Genomic DNA, 19,561 nt, shown 5'->3' with positions numbered 1-19,561 from the left:
CCACTTGTCTGTAGGACTGTTTACTTCAAAATATTGCTTTCTTCTACAGTAGGTATTCCAACTTCATCTAACTTGTTATGTTCACAGAACCTGAAGCTTGAATTTTACGTTATAATCTTAAAAACAAAAAAAAAAGGAAGAGTTAAGGATGTATTGCTTTCTAAGTTGTACGTATCTAACTTCAGAATACAAAGTTACCACTTTATTTTCTCATTAACCAAACAATTCTGGAAAATCTGAGAGTTAAATTTTTCTCTAAAGGTGAAACAATTCTGGGAAATAATTTAAAGATTTCTTTTATTAATTTGTAATATTATTTAATGTTCAGTAATGGCTCTGACTGGTATAAAGGTTTATCCTATTAGTGTATTTTTTCTCTCTTCTGATTTAACACCTGTAAACATGACTACTACTTGTGAAATTTGAAAGTTAAAAGGTGAGATTTAAATGTTTTATCCCAACTCTGTTTCTAAACAATTTAGTACAAAGAAAGAATATTTTCACTATATCTGGGATAGACCACTGTGAGTATTCTAGGCTTGGCTCCAGTGTTCTTTTGAGATGAAGGGCAACATCTTTACTTTACAGTATTTTTTTCTTTTTTCCCCACAAAAATTTGGTTAAATGCAATACTGCACTTTTTAAATCTTGCCGTTTTAAAATACCGGACATCAATGTTCCTTTTTTGGAACACTATCTAATCTAAGATAAATATTTTTATGATGGAGAAAATATGAACAAATAAGAACAATAGCAAAGAACTTTAATTGAAGAGTAAGACTTTATTTTGAAAGGAAAGAAGCCTTTTTTGCAGCCTTCATTTTCTGTCAGATGCCCTTCTGTATCCTGTGATACATGCTTACAAAACTGTCATGGAAATTTACAGTGGTATGATAGAATTTACCACCTTGGCAGGTTATGATGATAATGACACGATCATTTTGTTACTTAGGGATACATAGGGCTTTTTTTCCATTGCTCCAAGAGAGAACAAAGTGACTTTGAGGAAATAAAAAAAAAATGTGAAAAGGGAATCATGCACAACATACAAAATTTTGCCCCAGTAAACTGCTAGTAAACCTGCTGGTTAGCAAACTTTGAGAAAAAGTATTAAAGATTTGCATTGGAAAATGAATAATCAGGCTGGCAAATGCATTAACATGTAGAATTCGTAGTAGCTTTCATGCTTCAGGGTTAAAAATGGACACCTGTAAATGGCATTTATTTCCATGATATGGTATTGTACAATTGGAAATTTATAGTATGCTGTTTTCTGCATTATATGGCACAGTGAAAAATCTGAGTATGAGCTAGGATGGCCTCCTGATCTTAAGAATATTAAAATTCTTTTTCAGAAAGATGCCTCTAATGATGTCATTGTTTGAATAATCTATATGACACAAAACCCCCCACATCATTGTTTCTACATGGAGTATGTTGGGTTACTTGTATATTTGTTATTTTTCTCAAACAATAAGGATTGCTTGGAGATCATGACTGGCTCATCAACAATATCTTTTGAAGTCTGGGCAGGGAATCTAGGTTCTGCTTTTTTGTTTCCTTCTATGTATGTCTCAATTATCCTTTAGTGTAATTTCATTTTTTACAAAGAATAAGAAAAATGTTATGATTAAATTATAAACCTGTTTAATCTCTTATTAATTTTACAATTTAGACTGTGAACCATTAATCCTTTTACAGGGCAAACCCTATCCTATTTGCTTTTTTTTTAGTCTATACTAGCATCTATCAGAACTCTGTCCTTGGTCTGATATTTTCCTATTACACAATCTGAAATACCATTTCTATCATAGTGGTTCTTCATTCTTAATCCTCTACAAGCCAACCTTCATGGTAGAGCATCTCTCATTTACGTGACTTGTATCTAACACTGCCCTGTGTTTTTGCTCTCAATCTGATGATGGACTTTGCCCTCTGAATTTTTAGCATTCTTTGTCTCAAAATGGTTTTGTTAATATTTAAGGCTATGGGCAATGTCCTTGTAGTTTGAGCTGCTAATCTCCCTTTGGATGCATATATTCTGGTTATCTGAGTGCCCTGCACTGTAACTGATATGTTTTTGATGCCCAGTCTGTGAAGCATGACAGACAGAGTCAGGAATGTTGTCATGTATCTAAGTACTGAACCTAATCTGATCTGACAGAAGAAAATCTCTGATTCACAATTAACAAAATTTGCCCGTTTCACTCCTCTGACTTCTGTTTATTCAAACTGCAGTTTCGTCTGTGTAGAACAGAAAACCATGGAGACCTCAGACTTCTTCCAGTTGACAGGGTTAAATCCCTTAGGGCAGATTGCTTGAGTAGCATCCCAAGTTGCTATGCCAACCTTGAGTTCAGCAGCAAAAACAAAAATTATGGTGGCAGGGATTCTTGGCTCTGTGGCAACTTCAGGTGTACTGCAGTCAGCAGCAGGAGGGAAAAAACCATTTCTGTAAGAGAAGAAAACTTATGATTCCCCAATTTAACTTTTTATAGGGATGAGTTAGATTTGGGAAAAAGCATTTTTTTAAAATGTTAATCAAAGGACTTCAGCCACCATCATGGTAAATACCATGGAGACACTCCTTATTTTAAAGCTTTGATACATTTTTTTAAATTATTATTCAAATAAAATATAAACGGACAAAAAGCTATTTAAACTTTCTAGCTCATTAAATGTTTGCTGTGTAAAAAGAAGAATTTGATAATATGGCCTCCTTTAACAATGGGTGTAATCCTCTCTACATAGTAAAAAATATCTGTGTTTTTGTGTGACTACTGAGTCTTCTAATACCTGTCATACCAAGTCTCCACTACAGTGAGAAATTAGGATTCATAAACTTTGCTTGATACATAATTTCATTTTCAGTATCGTTGTAGGAAAGAAAAAATGGAAATGATGAATTATGAATCAAGTTTTAGGAAAGACTAATAAAATACCTCTTCTTGGGATGCTTTAAAATAAATAAATGCAATTGTTTAAGCATAACATCTACAGGAAGAGAGCCTATCTTTCATTGCACTATCTGTCAGAGTTAGAAAAATTCTCTTTCAGACACATTAGCTCTTGATACATACACTCCCTAAGAAGGTGTTTTGTGCCCCAAAAGTCTGTCTAGCTACATGCATTCAAACATCATGACTACAGTAAAAGCCCACAAAGTGCAATGAGCACTTTCCTTTCTGTAGCGTTAAAACTCAGTTGTTTTTTGAACAAGTAGCTTTGTTCACAGATTGTTCTAATCCACATATACAGTTATGAAAAATTGAATACTGCATGAAATTTAATTTAGAATCACTAAAACTTTAAAATTAGCAAACCATTTTTCTTCAGCTGGCATAGTGGCTCTTTTGTACTGAGATCTGGAAATTGTACTTTGAAGTTTTTGAGCAGCTGTTGGGCTGGCTGAGAATAAGAGGTTTTTAAAATACACTTTGAATGGAGGAAAAAACTCTTCAAAATAATTGCTTCTTAAGTTCAGGATCTTAGAGTTTTACTGCATTAACCACAATTTTTGATGTTCTAAGCAGCCCAAATAGAACAAAGAAAAAGATAATGTTTCAATTTTTATTTCCAAAAGCAAACATTGGAATAGGCCTGGTCCAATTGTGTGAAAATGAACCTAGGAATTTAGATTTACAGGAAAGTAACTGTTTTTCATATACATCACTCCCTAATATATGCATAGAAGGAATATATGTGTGGCAAGATTGTGAATGTCCTTTCATACTGAAAAAAAGAGCATCCTAGAATTTTGTAAAACAAAGCAAATGAATAACTGAGAAATCAAACACCTGCAGTCAGCCTCAAGTACAAGCTAAACCCCAGACATTCTAAAACCTTCTATTGGTAAATAAAACAGTTCTTCTGTGGATAGGAAACAAAAGAGAATCAGAAAAAATATGAAACAGCTTATAGTACATAGGTCTGTCTGTATACTCATTTTATCCTTATAAATGGTACATGAGTTATTTCCTGATAAGACTGTCAGAGTCCTACAAAACAGAGTGTATTTCATTCCTAAGAAGCTTTTTAGTTAACTCAAGTTTATTATGTATGTATATAAGTGCATATATAAATATATGCACACATATGAGTTTTATATGTACATGTATTACTAGATATGTTACTTTTTGTTTCTGTATATAAATAATTAATCACGGAATTTGACATCTTTATATATTGATGGTTTAAATTTGAGCATGCACAGTAGTTTAATCTGAATTTGTGGTTTGGATTGATAGCTGTTCCTAAATGTCTGAAAATTCTAACTCTGAAAAGCCCATCAGCATGATTCTGTCATTGCATTTTGTTCTTATAGTATAATTCCGAAATACAGAAGTTGATCTACTGTAAAACTGGTCTGAATAACAGATGGGGTGAAAGGATGGGGAGTAACTTCATTTTTTATCTGAAAGAACTGAAGAAGGATCAATCTGTTGGTTTTAAATTAAGTAAACAGAGAAACTAAAAAACAGGAACATTTGCTTAAAAAAAATTATATAAAGTTAAGGGATTCATAAACCTTGCTCGATACATATGTACATTCATACATTTTCAGTGGGGTTTAGAATCCGTAACATAGTTCTCACAGAAATAGCTCTGCTTTGCATCCTTCTAATTCTAAAGGGTCCTGGGAAATGATCTAGCTCCCTCTCTTATCATTTATTTAAAAAGAATTTCAGTTTTAAAACATATCAATTTCCACCAGCTCCAGGGAATCTCTGAATTTACTTTTGGTCCATGGTGCATGTGGAAAGCATCCTGTGTAATAGAGGCATATTCACACAATCACAGAATCACAGAATAATCTGAGTTGGAAGGGACCCACAAGGATCACCAAGTCCAGCTTCTGGCCCTGCACAGGACCATCCCCAGGAATCACACTGTGTGCCTGAGAGCACTGTCTGAACATTTCTGGAGCTCTGTCATGCCTGGTGCTGTGACCACTTCCCAGGGGAGCCTGTTCCAGTGCCTGACCATTCTCCAGGTGAAGAACCTTTTCCTGATGTCTACAGCAAATGAGAGGCTACATGAAATCCCAAAATCTGCAAGACAGGTTTACCTAAGCAAACTGCCAAAGTCCATTTCTAGTTTTGCTTTTCTGCCTCTTACAGTGGCATATAAAGGATTCCTAGGGGGAAAATATAATAATAGACCAAAAAAGGAATAAAGTTCTCATGGTGTTGACTCTTGCTCTTGGCAGTCTGCAGTTTAGAGACACCCTGAACCAGTCTGTGACAATAGTCTCTGACATTACTTTTATAATTTTTAACTGTTCTTTTAAAAAAAATCCTCTAACAAAAAAAAAAAACCAAAAAACCAAAAAACCAAACCAAAACAAAAAAAAACCAAAAAAACAAAAAAAACCAACCAACCAACCAAAAAAACCCAAATAAACCAAATTAACAAAAGAAACCTCCCACCATTCATGTATAACATTAAAAATCAGTGGGTTTGGTTTGCTTTAAACTAGTTTACTTTTCAATGGGTACCCTTCTTTTCTCTAGCACAACAAGTACAGAAAAATTGTTTCCTTAATTCCCTTCCTCATTTAGTTTCACAGTTAACAATATCACAGGATCACAGAATAAGCTCAGTTGGAACTGACCCTCAAGGGTCATCAAGTCCAACTCCTGGTTCTGCACAGCACCATCCCCAAGAGTCACGCTACGTTCCTGAGAGCATTGCCCAACTGCTTCTTGATCTCTCTCAGGCTGGGGCTGTGACCACTTCCCTGGGCAGCCTGTTCCAGTGCCCAACCACCCTCTGGGTGAAGAACTCTTCTCCAATATCCAACCTAAATCTCCCCAGACTCAACTTCAGGCCATTCCCTCAGGTCACCACAGAGCAGAGATCAGTGTCTGCCCCTCCTCTTCCTCTCATGAGGAAGCTGTAACTGCAATAAAATCTCCCCTCAGTCTCCTCAGACTGAACAGATCAAGTTACCTCAGCTGTTCCTCATATGTCTTTGCCTCCAGAACTTTCACCACCTTTGCTCCTCTCCTTTGGACACTGTCTAATAGCTCAATGTCTTTTTTATATTGTGGCACCCAAAACTGCACACAGGGCCTGAGGTGAGGCTGCCCCAGTGCAGAGCAGAGCAGGAGAATCCCCTCCCTTGCCCGGCTTTGATGCTGTGCCTGATGGCCCCCCAAGACACACCTGGCCCTCCTGGCTGCCAGGGCACTGCTGACTCATGGTCAACTTGCCATCAAACATATTAATTAATATTTAATCAATTTTCACATCACAAACCTGCTCACCTTACTGAGCCTATTACAGAGAAGTAACATGCAAAAAAAGCTGGATTTCAGGGAAGGGTGGATACCTTAGTCACTTAAAAAATTTTGCTTTAAAAATAACTGTCTGTATGTCAACCCAAATTCATCTGAGTAGGTAGTATTCATTTGGATAATCCCATGGAGTAAAGTATTTTAGGTCTATTTTCTGTTATAGAACTGGGAGGAAAAAACTACATAAACCAGCAATATAACAGGCTCATAATTACATGATCCAAAAGGAGATTCCTTACATTCAGACCTACCATTAAAATAATTAATGGTTCCCATGTAGAAATACTGTTCTTTTCTGGTGTATGAAACATTTACTGTTCTAGCTAGGATAAAAATTCTAGTCAGGGACTCAGTCCATCAGAAGAACACTTTACTTTTCCTTTGGTGCTGTTGTACTTTGAAAAAATATTTCTGATCCCTTCACTGGATTTCCAAGCTTTGTCTTTTGCAGACTTCTTGCCATTTTTGCAGTTCAGTAACATAGTATAAGCATAGCAAAGCTGTCCTTGACACATCCTAAAGGTGTTCCAGCCATCAGCTAACTAACAGTGTTCTTGCTTTTGGCCCACATGGGGCAGTTCCGTACGTCAAAGACCAGAATTACATGTAGTTCTTAAATCTGTGCAGTTTTTCTGACAATGTGAGTCTATCTCTTACCTGTTGCAGCACGCAAGAGAAAATTATGTCTATTTCACAGGCTAAAAACCAAACCATCATCCAGAAAATGAAGGACAGTGCACCATTATTGTAAGAGCCTAGGCAAATATGGAATCCCAAACCATTCTTGCCAAAGAACTTGCATTTTCTTTGTAATAGTGCCCCTTTTAAGTAGAATTTCAACTTTTTTAAACACTGTATTCTATATAAGAAAATTAATTAAAACCTTAGTTTCTTGTGGAACAAAGTTGTCCTATATCCTCCTGCAAAGTACTCTAGGAGATATACTTAAATTGTGTTATTTTTATTCCTCAATATCTTTCTTAAAATCACAAACCAAGAAAAACAGCATGTGTCTACAGTAACACATTGTTTTGAATAGGAGTGTGACTTTGAAGTGAATTGCTTGATTTTACCCACTTACCACATCTTGTTTGGATCATTGTCTGGTTTCTTCAGTGCACAAACTGGAATAATTTTGGATGAAGTTTATTGAAGAGGTTTGCTTCAAAAAATATGTGCTCAGCCTGTAAAACCAGATTAGGACTGGTCTGAAGTAAAAGCCCTAAAATATATGTAATACAGATATTTCATTGTTTTTTTTTTTTAGCCTAAAAATACACTGCTTTTGCACCACACTAACTGTCTGAACTTGCATTGTCTACATAAAAGCTCTGAATTATTTAGGCTGTTAAATCTTGGGTGGGGGGTTTAGTCTGAAAATGGAAACAAAATATTTTTTCTCAAAATATTTTATGAAAGTGATAATTTTACCTTGAAATCTATTACAACTGACTCAAATATAATCTAATATAGGCTTTTTTCAACAGCAAGATGGGCTTCATATCATTATTATAAACCCTTTATTGTTACTGACTGAAGACTTTTAAGGAAAGGACCTAACAACTGTCATCAAGTGACCCACATACATGGTCAGTGCTCAACCCAGACCTTTAACAGTGCTTGTCTTTCAAATGAAAAACTCATTTTAAGAGCCATGCTCATGATCTGCCTTTGAAGTGGAGTCTACTTCCACTTTGCCTTGAGCTAAGAAGATGTAAGTCTTTGGCCACCATGACAATGCATAGCTTTCTCTTTAGAAGGATTATTCTACAATATTAAATACATTTCTTATTTTAGCGTAGAAACACAATTTTTGAAGGTCCATTGTGCAGTACTTGCTTAACATAAACTTCCTGTCTTGCTTACTTTGATGTTTGCTGCATGTTAAACATCACCAGCAGCTACCTCATAAAGCAGTTCTGGAGACTGCAAGGTTGATGGTCTGACTATACTGAGGTATAAAGAGATTATTTACACATTTTGTCCTTTTTTCCAGTTTTTTTTTTTTTTTTGAGTGGAGTCTGCATTTTTTTCCATTATTTATAAACTAACAGCAGTGAAGCCTGATATAACCCTCATAATAAACTACTTCGCTTATATTGAGTTATCAGTCCAGGTAAGTGGGGTGGTCTTGCCTTGGAGAAGTTTTACTTTTTAAAATATGTCTTGCTAATTTAAAATAAATGGGCTTATTCAGAATTTAATATGCAGAGATAGGAACATTCTGTTTCCCTGGGAAATAGTTTTTAATATTAGTCACTAGCAGGCAGTTCATTTAATGCTATTTACAGAGCCTTAAGTGAAGCTCAGTGGCTGACTGAGAAACTTATGATACAGCTCTTGACTAAAAAAAGAAAAATAAAACATTAAATGTAACAAATTGAATAGGCAGTAATCCTTAATGACATTAAAATACTATAATTTTAACAGTTACTCTTTAGGAGATTAATTTTAGCACAGCCATATGAATTTATTTCACACATGTTAGTGCTGTGATTATTTTCTGATTGTGTTTTTAAAGAACATATAATTTAATGATGTAATACTTGTAGCTTATTTTTTCCTGCTCTGATTACATTTTGTTTTTTGTCAGCAGGTAAAAACTCTTTGATAAAGTGAAATACTGTAAAGGAATCATTATTTATTAATTACTAGCTCTTATTTTCTTCTTTAAAGGATATTTTGTTCTTGAGGAGATGTAGGAAAGAGCTCCTATTGCCCTCAGCAGGAACTATATCGGTTCTTTAATTTACAATGCATACCAGTGCTCATTTAGAAACACAGTACAACCCAATAGCTTCAGTAAACCTGTGAGTTTAAAATTTGGTCATGTAGCCTCCATTCAGAATAATCATGATTTTAGCACCTGGCTTCCTTGACAGAACAGGGTAGGAAAAGGTTTCTTTGAAGCAGTTTTGACAGAAAAATTACAGTTTTATATATGCAAAAAAAAAAAAAAATCTGAAATATGCAGCAGCATAGCTCCTGTTCATCTATTAGTTCATCTTCTTGCTCTCTGGGGAAGAGGATTCAGTTTTTATACCCCTGAAAATACTTTTGTGATACTTGACTAAAAATATGTACTAGAACTGGTCAAAATATATGAGATGAAATATCATGCCACAATATAGTGTATTAAATAAAGTGTATTTTCTGCGCTTCTTAACTTTAGAGTTCATATTCCCGATTCTCTTGCTGTAATCATCTGTTAGTTTAAAAACAAAACCAAAAAAAATTACAATAATAAAGAATAAGACTTACTTATGGATTTAAACAAGAATGTTGAATTGTAAAAATCTCTTTAGTGTTTCCAACTGGCCCAGCATATGCTATTTTATAATTTTAAATTCTGTATGGATGCAAAATAAGTTTTGTTTATATATTGGGGATTTAAACTGGAAATTTTATTTTTAAATGTGCAAATTCTTTTCTTCTTTTGATTTTATATGTGTTCCTCATAATCTTCCACATTTTTTCTTTAAGCTTATTCTGATTATAAAAATTAATGTGAATTCATAGATTAGTATCAAACAGCCCCCTGCAACAGTTCCTGTAACACTTCTGAGGAAGTATTGCTGTATTGCTTCTGATACTAAGGAAAGTAGTTTCTGAACTTTGTGAGTGGCCATAATTAAGTCAACTTGCCATCATGTAAAAATGCAGAGAGGAGGTCTACAGAATCTTACATCCTCAGGTAAAAATCTGCCTCACTTTAAAAGCATGATTAGAATTTTTATTTTTAATGGTATTTACTGCTTACATGCAGAAAATATTGTAAAGATTTAATAATAAAGTTTCTTGATTGTAAAATACCTCCAAGTATTGAATGTAAATTTCATGTCAACAGCAAAAGGATAGTTGATCTACTCAAAAGTGCATATTTGACATTATTTCAAATAGCTTTAGAACTTCTTATAGCTGTGGACAGATGAAGATGTTTCTAATTTTCTATCATAAACCATTATAATGTCCCTGGTTGCACAGTAACACAGGAAGGGAAGTGATAGAGTGCATTCTTTAACTGCCCCGAGAGGCTTCATCCAGCCACGGACAGCAGGCGCATAAATCACTCCATGGATGCACCTTGGTCTTTATAAACAGCTGCCCAATGACAGACTAAAGCCGGATGTCTGATTTTCAAGAATTAAGTTGAATGACATGAACCTAAATATTTTCCCTTCTTGAAGTGGCACCAGTCAAAGAGAGAGATGTTATAATTTTGCATTCCTTTAAAAAAAGGAGCATAAAGGAGACTTGGATAAAATTGAGTTGCCAGAAATATTGAGTTGGCTTGATTTATGGCAAACGATTAGGTGTCTTGGGAATATGTCACCAAATTACAGGATATTTAAGGATTCTTAATGAGTGTGATTGTGTATTGTAATAATTATAAAACATAAATGAAGACACTTCAGTGTCTTAGTTATTCATTCTCCTTTGACAAAGTTGTTTAAAATACATTTTTGCTTCAACATGAATTTGCTTTTATAAAATATTTTCATTACCAGATTTTCACTAAAGGCATTAAGTGTGGAAGTCAGAAATCTCAGTGCCATGTCAGTCCAAAAGAGATTTTTTTCCCTGAGATTTGTTCTTAAACCCTTCATTCCAAACGGTGAAGCCACAGGAAAAAATAAAGATTCATTTATGCATTGAGTTCTGAAGGAACCTATAAGAAAGCTCTAATGTACAATCAGCATTGAAGTGCTTTGTTATGAAAAGAGATATCTAAACCGCAAGGAGGTGTTCCTTATAATTGTTGAGCTGAACGTACATTAGAACTTCTGCAGTATTTTCTTGGACTTAACTGTTTCTAATTATTTTGGTTCTGAAAGGGCTTGTTTCCCTACGTTACATTAGATTAGTTATTATGTATCCAGACACGAAATTTGAAAATATCTCTTTCTGAACAAAGTGCACCAATTATGCTGCATCTTTTTTTCACTAAAGCATTGAAATCTTTAGTCTGTTGTGTTTCTCTGAAAACTGTATTTGTAGTGATGTACCTGAAAAATCTGCTTCCTCTCATAAGTAGTTAGTTAGGGTTAATTCTAGTAATTAGTTAGGGTTAAAAATCTGCTTCCTCTCATAAGTAGTTAGTTAGGGTTAAATCACATAAATGAGATTTGGCCCATGTGCAGGCTTTATAGAATATTGGAATGTTAGTAGGAGAAATTCTTCAGTGAGAGATTTTAATTAATGTAAACTTTGATATGAACCAGTCATAAACTACATGGCCTTAAGTAGCTTCAAGTCTTCAAAAATACTTTTTGATTTCTACATAACATTTGGTATTTCAGAATAACTTCTGTGACAGAGGTAGGTAAAATTTGTAATATAAAGAGTTAAATTCAAATGCTAACAGTTTATTTCATTCTTAATATGGCAGCTTACTCTAATGTCAGTCCTGGAGAGCACTCCAGCAGCTTAGTTAATAATTCCCCAGGTCTTGACCACAGTATGTTGGTACTAGCCAGCTGATAAGGAGCGTGGAGCCACGCAAATGGATTATAAAATGTAATTATGCTGCTTCTTCAGCCTGTACTTGAAATCTCCCTTTGTTCCTGTGTGTCAGAGACATTCCAGGGAGAATATAAAGGGTTGAGAGCAGGAGGGTCAAGAACTGATATGTTTCTGTAGGGGGCTGGAGCAGTGAAAGTCTTTAAATGTACCAGATATTAACCTGAATGATTGTTCTTGAGGGAAAACTTGAGTCCATAACAGAAACAGCCAGGAGCTGAAACTGTTATGGTTCCTGTACAGCTGTTTTATAAAGCTGAATCTTCATAAAACCACAACAGCAGGGAAGTTGAGAGGGAGTAGTTTATTTTATTTAAGCAATTCTGATTATATAAATCTGGGGAGAGTCCAGACTTATACAGTTCCTTGCCATTACAATTTGCAAATAAATGACAACTCTCTTGAAATATTTAAGAATACTGAAAATTAGGTGTAGATGTGTGAATTTATTAGAGGGATAGATTTCCTAAATACTTTCATCAAAGCTGACTAGAATCTTAAACAAGTCAATTAAAAGTAAATTAAAAAAAAATATTTCATTGATTTTGTTCTTTTATAATCAGATTATGTTTTTTACAGTTGCTTCCTTAGACAGAGAAAAAAAATCAGCCTTTGTCAGCAGAGTACCTGTGATGCACCTCAGAGACTAAGCAAGGTACTGTAGATGGAAGCATAAAACAGCACCTAACATAATAAGCTATTCACACAATAAAGAATAACAGCACTTAAAAAATGAAACTGCCTTTGTTTAGTAAATTAATAAATCGATAGAAAAGTTCTAGTGGATAGAAAATTTTATTAGTTACAATTGCTAATATTCCATTGCCATTATGGATAAGGCAGATCACACTATCAATCTATATTAAGAGCATAAAAAGTGGCAAGCCAACCAGGAAACTTTGAACATGTGCTATCTTATAAATAACCAACACGCTGTTCTGCAGTGGGAGTGCCTTTCCATCACTTCAAAGTGATTTTATTATTGATTGGGCAGAATTTTTTCTGCTTGAGGGCATTTGGCTGTTGCACTGAAGAACCAGAAGCCATAGTCCTGCTTACCAAGTTAAGAGAAAATTCAAAGATTCTGAGAGGGGAAAGTACAAAGGGGAAGGGAAGTATGGGGGAATAGCAAGAAAGAAGTATAATTTTGTATACCTGTTGTGCTTTGGGATTCCAACAGAGGTGTGAGGGAGTGTAAAATAACATTGTAGTCATTAAGCAGCTTCCATCCTGCCCACTGAAAAAAAGTCTTAATCTGTAGGGAAAGCTCAGGACCAAAGTGAAACTTTTCAATAAAAAGGAATGAAGTTAAGACAGCATGAATAAATTTGTTTTTGCCAATTTGTGTGTGTACTGAACCTTGTAAGCTTTATAAAGACTTTTTTTTTTTTTACTTTTTCCTCTTAGCTTTCTTGCTATATAACCATATAGACCATTTACAGAAAGAAAGCACTGTGTGGATATGAAGCACTGACAACTTTTAATGTTACTTTTTGTCAGATTGCGCTTTTTTTATTCTGTATTCTATGTATTTTAGCTAGTTAAAAGTCACATCTTCAAATTTAACTGCTATGACTTAAAACTTTTAATATTTAAATGGAAAATAGTGTATAAAATTAGTCCAAAATTCATAAGAAAATAAAGCATTTTTAAAAACAAATATTGTCTTTGGCTAGGGAGATAGAATTGGTGTGATAGAATGGAACTCCTTTGCATCCTAACATTTCTGTACTTCTGTGGTGCATATCCCACTCTGACTGAAATTAATGTTTTTCCTATTTAGGACTGTATTTGTACAAATATTTTTTGGTAAGAGCATTCATCTTCTGTGATTATATTTGATTGATTAATCATTATCGTCAAAAACGTCATCACCATCTTCATTTAACTTGGCCTCAAGAGACTTCTGGAATTTTTCTTTAGTGAACAGAAATAGTTAATAAAGATGGAAAGTATTTCTGGAATATAAGTGGACATAAACAATAGTATTTATGCAGATGGAAAGCTAAGACTACTGAGGGTGAGCTCCAGCTCTCTAATGTAGGCAAAGTTGCCACAGATGAGCTTTGAAAGTTCCATTTGTATAATCCAGAACACATTCAAAAACATTGAACTAATTGATCAAGGTTTGTCTAAACTAAACCAAACATACTCAAGAATATTCCTTGTCCTGTTTCCATTTAGCCACAGCCCAAAGATTCAGTAGTACATCCTTTACATCTTAATCCTAACTCATACCTAAATGTTTTTGTCTTTTCTTGTATTCTGACCTCTTTAAATCAAAGATTTTGAAAAAAACTGTTTGCTTCAATTTAGGCAAAACACTGTGTAGGCATGTTTTCATTGTGGAACTGCTTGAAGTCAGAAGGGAAAGTTCTGATTTATTCCCTGTAATACACCACACTGAAGATACTCTGCAAATGGCAGGAGTTGATTGTTACCGTCCCAGGAATATCCAGGGGATATCCATGGAATGAATGCTCTAATACATCCACACTGTTGTCTTAAGTGCCAAATTAATTTATCATTTGAAGTACTAAATGAAGCAATTTTTTTTTCCTCTGATTTGACTCAGTACTTTGATATTTAACTTCATAAGATTGTTATGCCAGACTGTTTTGGGACAAGCCTGTCAAGGTAACAAGCACTAGATCAGGTTAGTACTTAGCTAGAACTTTAATAAGGCCTTGTTGACTTAGATTTCATGCCAGACCCTAAATTTCGATGGCCTGATCCAAATTGAAAACAATCAGATTGAGTTCAAACCTCTAAGTAGCAATGGTATTTTTTTTTTGTAATTAGGATATAAACTCTGTAATTTGACAAGGTATGTTTCAAGGGCTCTTTTACAGTGAGACAAACAAGATAATTATTTTTGTTCTTGAATTTATAAAGGGGGTCATGATAATGCAATGCTTTCATCTAATTACAAATTCAAATGCCCCATTCCAAAGCCAAGTATAATAAGGATAATAGGTACAATAATTGCTCTGTATAAATTTGAAAAATAAATCTAAATTTGAAATCAAGTTTAGAAAAGCAGTGTTTTTTTAGGATCACTTGCTTTGCATGGACTGCAGTTTTGTTTTGGGCTTTCCCTCAGAATATTTTACTCAAGATTAAACTAATTTGCATTTCTTTTTTCTTCAAAACACAACTTACATATTAGCTCTGGTGGCTGTTTAACATAAGTAGCAAAAAATAACACTGTTTTCTTAGCTTCCATGCTCCATTACCTCCTGCACTAGACAGAAACATTACACAGCCCTAGTCCAGCGTCAGCCCAAGGAGCTGATTCCTGTTCAGCAAGGACTGCAACAGACACGTCTTTGGCAAGATTTCCCATTTGAAGAACCCAAGAATCTGAAACTGCCAGTCCTGAAACCTGACTGCTACTGCTTTGTATGGTTGAGGATGTCCCATAGTTTGAGTGTTTTCATGCTGAAAAATACACCTAGGTTGACATCTTGGTAAAATCATGAATTTGCTTCCCCAGAATCCAAATCACATTGCTTATCATCCTCTGCTTATCATTCTATCTCAAGGCAAGACATGAGCTTCAGTTATACCTGAGAGATGTATCCTCCACAAGCTTAAAAAACCCCAGAAGGCTACACAGACTCCCAAGGAAATAAAACTGCACATCCTCACCTCTGGAAAGCAAACCTGTATCCTACATGTCATGTTTGATTTTAATATCCTTACACAGGGGTCACTAGAATGAAACATGGCATTTCATATGAGCTCTTACCAGTGCCTTTTACATCATTAGTTCTTTTCTCTTGGTCCACAGAACCTCTTTTGCCAAAGATGTCACAGCACACACTTCCCCTTTCCATTGTGACTGTTTGTGCCCACAGTCCTCTTTAATCAAACAGATATGCAGGCCACTCTCATTCTTCTGTTTCTTCCTGCCTATTTACACATTGTCTTTATTCATTGTTTCTCACACTTTTATTGTCAGCATTGTCAATTGGGACCTTTTCTGATAATCTTGTTACTGGAAATATTTAGTATGCCTCTCTAAATGCAAGCTCCTGAGTAACCCCTTTAGCAATTTCTCTCTCATTTCCCTTTTAGGATCATTCAGTAATATTTTTAAAATTTCATTCTAAACATTGTCTTTCTTTGGTTAATTACATTTGTATGTGATGTCATATCAGGTGCCTTCAAATTAATTACATATATATCTTAATTTAAAAACCACATCAGATTGTATTGCTTTACACTTACCTGCATGTTTTTCAGAATTCATTCATGAAGTCTTTACATATTACATAAGTATGATCAGCACGTCTGTGATTTCTTATTTTCTTATTTTTCCCTTTTCTGAAAAGTTTAAAGTACATTTCTTACCAGCCATAGGCTATCGCCACAGACACATTGAAAACCTCATATTGCCATCTGTGGGTCAGTCCCATTTTGGAACATGCAATCAGATATCACTCACACTTTCTAAAGTACATTAAACTTGGAGCAGTGCATCTGTTTCTAGTCTCCATGTCTTGATAAGGATCTGACAGAATGAAACAGGTTATGGAGTAGGCCCAAGAGCACGGAAAAATTAAAAAACCTATCCGCGGCCTCTGCAGGTTTCATAACCAAGGCTGTTCTATTTTTACTTAATACAGCAAAATAGCTTGATGTTCTGTTACACCTGCTCTCTTTCCTCTATTATTTTTAGAATATCTCTTTTCACGTGGTGTTTCAGTAGTTCTGCTCCTGCATACTGTTTTGCAGTGCTCTGTTGTGCAATGCATCATTTATTTCACACTGCCATCACACAATCTGTGCCCTAAGCATAAACCCCTTGCACTTACTGCATCATCTGCCAACCCAAACCTTTGTATCAGAACTTGCATTCAACTTCTTCTGCATGCATCAGCCTCATGCTCTTCAGTATCAAACAATATCCCGATTTGTTTTTCCACCTCTACTTTTCTACTAGCATGGCAGGAAACATTGGGCTACTGTCTCAACTTCTACTCCTGTTTTCTAGTCTGAATCTCTTTCTGAATCAGTTAAATGTGTTACCCTGATTAGTCATCGTGTGCTGTACCTATCCATTGAGAAATCTTTTTGGCAGAAAACACAGGTGGTAAAACATATCAAGGTTTTGTTCATCCAGTACTAGATAAGCCTCAGGCCAACCCTTTACTGAGCAGTTTTGTAGAGGCAATGTCTTAAAGACAGAGAGTTAATGATGATTAGTAATTCCATTTAGTGTTCTGCTTCTATAAAGCAGCCTTGAATAAACAGAATTGATAAGCACAAACATCTGAGAAATTATTTAATATAATTTTGTATTAATTTTAATGCTTTTCTACTTTAAAAATCCTGTTTTATGTTACATAAAGAATGTTATTTCAGAATAAGTTAATTAAATATTTTGATAACGCGCTTGATCCACCATTAAATTTTACTTAACACAGGCGATGGAGTCACTTTCATGTCATCAAAACTTTCAAATACAATTTGTATGCTTTATAAATACATACATATATATATATATATATATATATATAAAATATGCAGCTGTGAGATTAATACAGTACAAAATGTCATATGTTTCTTTGGTCTTCACTGACGAGAAAATTTGATATGAGATGCTGTTGTAATTTATTGAAATATTTTTATTCTGCAGAGCTTGATTTCCATGTTATTTTTAGTAGACTAAATACTGAATAGTCAGTTCTAATTTGGTTTTCTTCAGCTCTTGCTCACAGTATGGTGATTATTTATATTGCAGACATATAGTAACTTGAAAGTCCAAAAGGAAAAGCATTATTCAAAGAACAATGAAACAATCCTAAAAATCAGAAGAAAGTGCAAGATACTATTTAGTTTATAGAATACAAGAACAGATTAGGACGTGTCTACTTTGGTTTGTGATGTGGCAAGTATGTAAAATATACTGTAAGGAGTATTTTGTTAAGATTTTTATGCTTTCAAAGTAAATATAGAGAAACAGGGGTTTTCTATTAGTGAAAAGATTAAAACAATTTAACAGTTAGAGAAAGTTTCCAGTAGCTGGGTAAGCATGCTACTGGTTCTTACTTCTGACTCCTTTCTGTTTTTCATGCTTTCTGATAGATAACAAAAAGATGGCACTTCTGAGAAATAAAATTTTTATCCTATTTTAAGAAAAGTCCACCTTCCTGCATTTAAAGAAACTGAAAATTCTGAAGGATTTGCTAGATATGTGCCTATAATCCTCAAAAAAATGAGAACAATTATTCCTCTGGTACACAAGATGATGGATTTTGCAGACAGAAAGGATGGAAAATATCTTTAGTTAACTGCAAAGCTTTCTATTTCCAATGAAGCCATCTTGGCCTGCCTGTACTAGTACACAGCAATGATCTGACATCACCTGAAGAGGACTCCTTCTCTCTCACATTTCATAACCTCTAAAGTCCCTTCCATCTATAGCAAGGGAAAAACATGCTTGGTGAGTTGGTAACAGCACTGGGAATCCAGGGAATCCTGCCAGCCTCAACAAACAAAGATAAACCAAACCAAATACTGAAAATCCTGCTGGAGGTTTGTGCAGCAGTGATGTCAGCCCTGAGACAGGCAGAACACAGTAACAAGGGAAATGCCAACTATGCAAAAGGGAAGAAGGCCTTAATTATCTTTACACACTAAATGCAAATGCTGTCAATTAAAGGTCCATCCCAAAGAAAGGCTACCATTGCCAAATCAAGGTATGATTCAGGACAGTCATAACCAAGTAGCTCAAATCCTGCTTTTTTCTGCCAAGAGCACAGTGCTGAGTTTGTCTTCTGCAGTGAAGTCATTCTGCAGGTGACTGTGCAGACTTTGTCAAATGGCATAACATGAGCCAAGAGGAGAAAAAGATTTCATTCAGAACACTTGTTCTGCATCATACATTGATTTCTAATTTGATGTATTATTTTTGCACTACTTCTTAATAATTACCAGAGTGTAAATTTCAGCTTTATTTTCTCTTGTAGGACTTATACAAGGAGCTATAGAAGTGTATTTAAAACATTACTGCATATAGGCCCTGTTAAAATGCAATTGATGGGCATATCCCCCATATGTAAATGGAGTAAAAAGTGAAGAAGAGTATGGTATAAGAAATAGATGATGTAGAAATTATATACAATTTTTTCATCATCAATTCAGAATGCTCAAGAAGCCTATTTCAAATAAAGATGGGCTGATGTAAGGAGTCTGTACTGTAGTTTTCAGCTCCCTGCCCTTTCAGTCGTTGGTTAAGAGGATTAGAGTCAGCAGCTCTTAGTGTACGTGAAAGGTCATGAATGATGCCATCTAGCCTCTGATGTGAAAACATCCTGAAGTCTTTCTTTCAGGGTTAATTATACTATCACCACTGACCCATTGGTAACTTCTTCCCAAAGGATGTAACATATCCATGTGGGTCAGTTATTTGTCCAGCTTTGAGACCATGTTGAGCACAAGACTTTTGCTCTTACCCAAAGAAAACAAACAGCTATATGAAGTACCATGATACTTTTCCTGACACTCATCTTCTTTAATGCTCAGAATTACTAAATGGTTGACTCAATGCATTTGTTGTTATCATCATTCACCAAGCACCTTGTTTAAGTTGGTATTCACTAGTGGACTTCTGTTTAAAATGCTATTTGTTTTGCATTTGCAAATTGCTTAGTTTTTAATAAGTATTATAGAGTTTATAATCTTATTCCACTTCTTTTCCATGTAATTCATGTATAGCAATCAGGGAGATGTGA

At 34.8% G+C, this 19,561-nt stretch overlaps 1 long non-coding RNA gene across 1 annotated transcript; it reads right to left on the bottom strand.

Moving 5' to 3' along the window:
- Positions 1 to 1,735: 1,735 nt before the first annotated feature.
- Positions 1,736 to 15,592, bottom strand: LOC135305509 (uncharacterized). Its single transcript, XR_010366643.1, has 3 exons — positions 15,471 to 15,592; positions 7,381 to 7,483; positions 1,736 to 2,452 (listed from the first exon to the last, which is right to left on the bottom strand). It is a non-coding gene; the product is annotated as an uncharacterized LOC135305509 (long non-coding RNA).
- Between the last annotated feature and the right edge of the window lie 3,969 nt (positions 15,593 to 19,561).

The sequence above is a fragment of the Passer domesticus genome, chromosome 1, assembly GCF_036417665.1.
Source record: "Passer domesticus isolate bPasDom1 chromosome 1, bPasDom1.hap1, whole genome shotgun sequence".
NCBI lineage: Eukaryota > Metazoa > Chordata > Aves > Passeriformes > Passeridae > Passer > Passer domesticus.
The sequence above is the reverse complement of the archived record's forward strand: the minus strand, read 5'-3'. Positions and strand labels throughout refer to the sequence as shown.